Consider the following 8,044-nt stretch of genomic DNA (forward strand, 5'->3'; position numbering starts at 1 on the left):
TTGCTCAGGTGCCTCCTGTTTCCATTGATCATCCTTGAGATGTTTCTACAACTTGATTGCAGTCCACCTGTGGTAAATTCAATTGATTGGACATGATTTGGAAAGACACACACCTGTCTATATAAGGTCCCACAGTTGATAGTGATGTCAGAGATAAAACCAAGCCATGAGGTTGAAGGAATTGTCCATAGAGCTCCAAAACAGGATTGTGTCGAGGCACAGATCTGGGGAAGGGTACCAAAACCTCTCCTCAACATTGAAGGTCCCCAATAACACAGTGGCCTCCATCATTCTTAAATGGATGAAGTTTGGAACCACCAAGACTTTTCCTAGAGTTGGCCTCCTGACGGAAGCCACTCCTCAGTTAAAGGCACATGAAATCCCGCTTGGAGTTTGCCAAAAGGCACCTAAAGACTCAGACCATGTAAAACAAGATTTTCTGTCTGATGAAACCAATATTGAACTATTTGGCCTGAATGCCAAGTGTCACGTCTGGAGGAAACCTGGCATTGTCCCTAAGGTGAAGCATGGTGGTTATTTTTCACTATATATTTTACCTCTTGGGGATGTCATTCGAAAACATAATGTTAACTTTTCACTGCTATGCGGATGACACACAGCTGTACATTTCAATGAAACATGGTGAAGCCCCAAAATTGCCCTCGCTAGAAGCCTGTGTTTCAGACATAAGGAAGTGGATGGCTGCAAACGTTCTACTTTTAAACTCGGACAAAACAGAGATGCTTGTTCTAGGTCCAGATCTTCTGTTGAATCTGACAATTAATCTTAATGGTTGTACAGTCGTCTCAAATAAAATTGTGAAGGACCTCGGCGTTACTCTGGACCCTGATCTCTCTTTTGACAAACATATCAAGACTGTTTCAAGGACAGCTTTTTTCCATCTACGTAACATTGCAAAAATCTGAAACTTTCTGTCCAAAAATGATGCAGAAAAATTAATCCGTGCTTTTATTACTTCTAGGTTAGACTACTGCAATGCTCTACTTTCCGGCTACCTGGATAAAGCACTAAATAAACTTCAGTTAGTGCTAAATACGGCTGCTAGAATCCTGACTAGAACCAAAAAATTTGATCATATTACTCCAGTGCTAGCCTCCCTACACTGGCTTCCTGTCAAGGCAAGGACTGATTTCAAGTTTTTCCTGCTAACCTACAAAGCAGTACATGGGCTTGCTCCTACCTATCTCTCTGATTTGGTCCTGCCGTACATACCTACACGTACGCTACGGTCACAAGACGCAGGCCTCCTAATTGTCCCTAGAATTTCTAAGCAAACAGCTGGAGGCAGGGCTTTTTCCTATAGAGCTCCATTTTTATGGAATGGTCTGCCTACCCATGTGAGAGATGCAAACTCGGTCTCAACCTTTAAGTCTTTACTGAAGACTCATCTCTTCAGTCGGTCATATGATTGAGTGTAGTCTGGCCCAGGAGTGTGAAGGTAAACGGAAAGGCTCTAGAGCAACGAACCGCCCTTGTTGTCTCTGCCTGGCCGGTTCCCCTCTTTCCACTGGGATTCTCTGCCTCTAACCCTATTACAGGGGCTGAGTCACTGGCTTACTAGGGCTCTTTCATACCGTCACTTGAGTTGGTTGAGTCACTGATGTGATCTTCCAGTCTGGGTTGGCGCCACCCCTTGGGTTGTGCCGTGGCAGAAATCTTTGGTAAGTTGGTGGTTGAAGATATCCCTCTAGTGGTGTGGGGGCTGTGCTTTGGCAAAGTGGGTGGGGTTATATCCTTCCTGTTTGGCCCTGTCCTGGGGTGTCATCGGATGGGGCCACAGTGTCTCCTGACCCCTCCTGTCTCAGCCTCCAGTATTTATTCTGCAGTAGTTTGTGTCGGGGGGCTAGGGTCAGTTTGTTATATCTGGAGTACATCTCCTGTTTTATCCGGTGTCCTGTGTGAATTTAAGTATGCTCTCTCTAATTCTCTCTTTCTTTCTCTCTCTCTGAGGACCTGAGCCCTAGGACCATGCCTCAGGACTACCTGGCATGATGACTCCTTGCTGTCCCCAGTCCACCTGGCCGTGCTGCTGCTCCAGTTTCAACTGTTCTGCCTGCGGCTATGGAATCCTGACCTGTTCACCGTGCTACCTGTCCCAGTCCTATTATTTGACCATGCTGGTCATTTATGAACATTTGAACATCTTGGCCATGTTCTGTTATAATCTCCACCCATCACAGCCAGAAGAGAACTGGCCACCCCTCATAGCCTGGTTCCTCTCTAGGTTTCTTCCCAGGTTTTGGCCTTTCTAGGGAGTTTTTCCTAGCCAACGTGCTTCAACACCTGCATTGCTTGCTGTTTGGGGTTTTAGGCTGGGTTTCTGTACAGCACTTTGAGATATCAGCTGATGTACGAAGGGCTATATACATACATTTGATTTGGTGGCAGCATCATGCTGTGGGGGTGTTTTTCAGTGGCAGAGATTGAGAGACTAGTCAGGATCGAGGCAAAGATGAATAGAGCAAAGTACAGAGAGATCCTTGATGAAAACCTGCTACAGAGCGCTCAGGACCTCAGATTGGGGCGAAGGTTCACCTACCAACAGGAAAACGACCTTAAGCACACAGCAAAGACAACGCAAGTGGCTTCGGGACAAGACTCTGAATGTCCTTGAGTGGCACAGCCAGATCCCGGACTTGAACCATCTCTGGAGAGACCTGAAAATAGCTGTGCAGCGACGCTCCCCATCCGACATGACAGAGCTTGAGAGGATCTGCAGAGAAGAATGGGAGAAACCAAATACAGGTGTGCCAAGCTTGTAGCGTCATACCCAAGAAGACTCGAGGCTGTAATCGCTGCCAAAGATGCTTAAACAAAGTACTGAGTAAAGGGTCTGAATAGTTATGTAAACGTGATATTTCAGTTATTTATTTAATAAATTAGCTAACATTTCTAAAAAACATTTTTTGCTTTGTCATTATGGGGTATTGTGTGTAGATTGAAGAGGGGGAAAAATAACAATTAAATCAATTTTAGGATAAGGCTGTAACCTAACAAAATTTGGAAAAAAGTCAAGGGGTCTGAATACTTTCCGAAGGTACTGTAGGGAATAAGGTATCATTTGAGGTACAGCCAGACATGAATCACATCTATAATCCAGCCGACGCTGTGAAAATATGCAACCTTCACATTCAGTTTTAGGGAGAATCTCCTATTTAATTGCCACTATAACCCTGACTGAACTGTGTGTCTGGAGAAGAGACCAGTGGGGAGGGGAGATGCACAAAAGCACATGCAGCCTCTTCTTCGACACACTGATTTGTGCAGGAACATTGCCATCGATCCTCTCTCACTCTCTTTGTCTTTCTATCTCTCTTTACCTTTCTCTTCTCTCTCAGCCTTCCTCTCACGTTCTGTCTCTCTCTGTCTCTTCCTCTCTCGCTCCCCTCCGTCTCTCAGTGTGTGTTTGTTTGAGTGTGTGTGTGCACGCGCCTGTGTCCAGCAATAGCTTGTGATTTATTCCCAAGCGGCCTCGATAGCATCTCACTGGATAACAGGAGGCATTAAATCACAGAAATAAAATTATTCCTCCTGTCTCTGAGACACACACACTGCATCTCACAAGTGATGCAGAGTAACTCATTGACTATGTCTATAATTTCTGAATCAATCTTTTCTCAAGTGCTCTTACTTCCAAGTTCCTCTCTCTCTGACTCATCCTTACCTCATTCATTCATTTCTCCGCTCCTCATATTCTATGTACCACCATCAATGTCTTTCTCACTTTCCTTCTTCCTCTTTCCATCCCTCTTTTCTCTCTCTGACCTCTTTCTTTCCCTCTCTCCTCCTGTCCTTACTCTGTCTTATAGGACTTTTTGATCAGGCAACTCAGAAAGCCTCAGATGCGACAGAAGGGACCTTTGAACCTAACTTGAAGATGGTTGTCACTTGTTACCACAATGTCAAAATTGTCTTGTCGTAGAATTCATTAACACAAAAGTGTACTTTTCAGTCTTAAATTAAGGTTAGGGTTAGGCATAAGGTTAGCAGTGTGGTAAAGGTTAGAGTTATGCTTAACATTCTATTTTAAGAAGAGAAATTGTAGAAATAGGCGGGGTGTAGCCATAATTATGGCTGTGAGAACTAGTGACGACCCTTGAGGATGGGTGGCTTTGAGGCTGCCTGACTTAAAGGCACTGAGACGAGAGGAAAGCAGAGGAGGGGAAATAAGAGAGGAGGAGAAGATGGGGGAGAGGTGAGGATGAAACCTGTGTGTTTGTAGGCTACCCATGTGTGCACTTCTCAGTCATGACGGAGTTAAACTACTTATGTCTGAAATTTAAAAAATGACACGTAAACAATGTTGAATCATTTTTATCTCCCGGAATGAGTTCAGACCAAGTTGGCAACCTGATGATATGGATCAATATTAAAATACATACAGTGTTTTGTTCCATTATAGTTTGTAAAGGCATAGTACAGATTATTATAGCGGTACAAACATGGATACATAGTTAAGCGTTACATTAATTTGGGCTGAAGCGCCATGTCTGTAGTTGCATTTCCACGTTTTAAGTCTTTTTCCAGGCGATGTTTGTGGTTCATATTTGCAGATTGGTTCTGCAGTCCTTACTTGTAGTCTTTAAGTCCATACCCAGCCTGGTCTCATAGACTAGACGTAACATTGTGAATGAAAATCTGGGACACTCAAATTAGTATGATATGTTACGTTTTGTATGGTTACATAAGACAGATGGTTACTCAAGATAAAAATGAAATACAGTGCATTCAGAAAATATTCAGTTCCCTTGACTTTTTCCCCCCCCAAAAGTCACTCCTCAGTAAATTGCACATGACAGCCCGCTTGGAGTTTGCCAAAAGGCACCTAAAGGACTCTCAGACCATGAGAAAAAAGATTCTCTGGTCTGATGAAACCAAGATTGAACTCTTTGGCCTGAATGCCAAGAGTCACGTCTGGAGGACGTACTGAGCAAATGGTACTGAGTACTGAGTAAAGGTTCTGAATACTTATGGAAATGTGATATTTTAGTTTCTTATTTCTAATAAATTAGCAAACCTTTCTAAAAAACCTGCTTTTGCTTTGTCATTATCGGGTATTGTGTGTAGATTGATGATGAAAAAACAAACAATTTAATAAATTTTAGTATAAGGCTGTAATGTAACAAAATGTGGAAAAAGTCAAGGGGTCTGAATACTTTCCAAATGCACTGTAGGATGATGAGTACGTGTATAATGCAGATGTCTAGTAACCCAAAGGTTGCGAGTTCAAATCTCATGATGGACAACTTTAGCACATTAGCAACTTTTCAACTACTCTAGGAGCTCAGATGCAAAAATGTAATACCAACGTTTCGACAGCCAAGCTGTCTTCATCAGGGTATAATCACAAACACTGCGGGATGACTCGTTTATATAGTGTCAAAAGACAGGTGTCTGTAATCATGGCCAGGAGTGGCCTAATATCATTGGTTAATAATCAAATATTAAAATGTCATACAAAGAATAGCATACAAACAAATGGATAGCATACGATCATAGATTAATTTGACTATACAAGTTTACAAACAATTACAATGGCAAAATCACAATAGTCACAAGAATGGCTTGTATTATTGTGATTTTGCCATTTTAATTGTTTGTAAACTTGTAAACTTTAATTGTTTGTAAACGTAACATATTATACTAAATGGAGTGTCTCGGATTTATGTACAGAATAACATGAAATGCTCTGAGTCCTGGTTGCCATGTCAGAATTCTGGAGTCCAAGGCAGTGGCTGCTTTGTAAGTACTTATAGGATAAGCCAAGACTAATACCAATCAGATTGAACTGTTACTAAGCTGGTATTTACAGAGTAAGGCTGGCGGTATAATTAGCCTACTGTACATGCTATCATAGCAAAAAAATGTTACCTATACCTACACACACTGCCAAACACACCAACACAGTCACTCACCATAAACACACACACACACCAACACACGACGTCACTCACCATAAATACACATACCCCAACACACCCAATCACTCAACATAAACAAACACACACACAGTACTCCAGTCCCTCTCTCTCAGGGTACGGAGAAGTGCATCACGGTCTACAGTGCTTTTCTTTGTCATCCAGAATACAGTTTACATACAGTGCCTTGCGAAAGTATTCGGCCCCCTTGAACTTTGCGACCTTTTGCCACATTTCAGGCTTCAAACATAAAGATATAAAACTGTATTTTTTTGTGAAGAATCAACAACAAGTGGGACACAATCATGAAGTGGAACGACATTTATTGGATATTTCAAACTTTTTTAACAAATCAAAAACTGAAAAATTGGGCGTGCAAAATTATTCAGCCCCTTTACTTTCAGTGCAGCAAACTCTCTCCAGAAGTTCAGTGAGGATCTCTGAATGATCCAATGTTGACCTAAATGACTAATGATGATAAATACAATCCACCTGTGTGTAATCAAGTCTCCGTATAAATGCACCTGCACTGTGATAGTCTCAGAGGTCCGTTAAAAGCGCAGAGAGCATCATGAAGAACAAGGAACACACCAGGCAGGTCCGAGATACTGTTGTGAAGAAGTTTAAAGCCGGATTTGGATACAAAAAGATTTCCCAAGCTTTAAACATCCCAAGTAGCACTGTGCAAGCGATAATATTGAAATGGAAGGAGTATCAGACCACTGCAAATCTACCAAGACCTGGCCGTCCCTCTAAACTTTCAGCTCATACAAGAGGAAGACTGATCAGAGATGCAGCCAAGAGGCCCATGATCACTCTGGATGAACTGCAGAGATCTACAGCTGAGGTGGGAGACTCTGTCCATAGGACAACAATCAGTCGTATATTGCACAAATCTGGCCTTTATGGAAAAGTGGCAAGAAGAAAGCCATTTCTTAAAGATATCCATAAAAAGTGTTGTTTAAAGTTTGCCACAAGCCACCTGGGAGACACACCAAACATGTGGAAGAAGGTGCTCTGGTCAGATGAAACCAAAATGGAACTTTTTGGCAACAATGCAAAACGTTATGTTTGGCGTAAAAGCAACACAGCTGAACACACCATCCCCACTGTCAAACATGGTGGTGGCAGCATCATGGTTTGGGCCTGCTTTTCTTCAGCAGGGACAGGGAAGATGGTTAAAATTGATGGGAAGATGGATGGAGCCAAATACAGGACAATTCTGGAATAAAACCTGATGGAGTCTGCAAAAGACCTGAGACTGGGACAGAGATTTGTCTTCCAACAAGACAATGATCCAAAACATAAAGCTAAATCTACAATGGAATGGTTCAATAGTAAACATATCCAGGTGTTAGAATGGCCAAGTCAAAGTCCAGACCTGAATCCAATCGAGAATCTGTGGAAAGAACTGAAAACTGCTGTTCACAAATGCTCTCCATCCAACCTCACTGAGCTCGAGCTGTTTTGCAAGGAGGAATGGGAAAAAATTTCAGTCTCTCGATGTGCAAAACTGATAGAGACATACCCCAAGCGACTTACAGCTGTAATCGCAGCAAAAGGTGGCGCTACAAAGTATTAACTTAAGGGGGTTGAATAATTTTGCACGCCCAATTTTTCAGTTTTTGATTTGTTAAAAAAGTTTGAAATATCCAATAAATGTCGTTCCACTTCATGATTGTGTCCCACTTGTTGTTGATTCTTCACAAAAAAATAAAGTTTTATATCTTTATGTTTGAAGCCTGAAATGTGGCAAAAGGTCGCAAAGTTCAAGGGGGCCGAATACTTTCGCAAGGCACTGTATCAGTTAAGGCAAGCGTAATAACTATTTTGGTTTGTGTGTGTGTGCGTGTGTGTTGCATGTGTGATTTGTAGAAAATACATAGGTGTCCGTTTCAAGAGCTGTTTAATATTTTTGTTGCTAATGGTGTGCTTCTTTTTGGGTGACAGAAACGCCTTATAAATATTTTATAAAACATGTTCTCAAACGCCTTTGTCTGTCTTTGCTGGGCAAGTTGTGACATCAAAGCGACAGTCTTATTCAGAGTCCTTGAGGCTAATTCAATTAATATGTTCAACGCAAGGGCAGGGCGGACTGACCAAAT

Source organism: Oncorhynchus clarkii, chromosome 7, assembly GCF_045791955.1.
Source record: "Oncorhynchus clarkii lewisi isolate Uvic-CL-2024 chromosome 7, UVic_Ocla_1.0, whole genome shotgun sequence".
Lineage (NCBI taxonomy): Eukaryota > Metazoa > Chordata > Actinopteri > Salmoniformes > Salmonidae > Oncorhynchus > Oncorhynchus clarkii.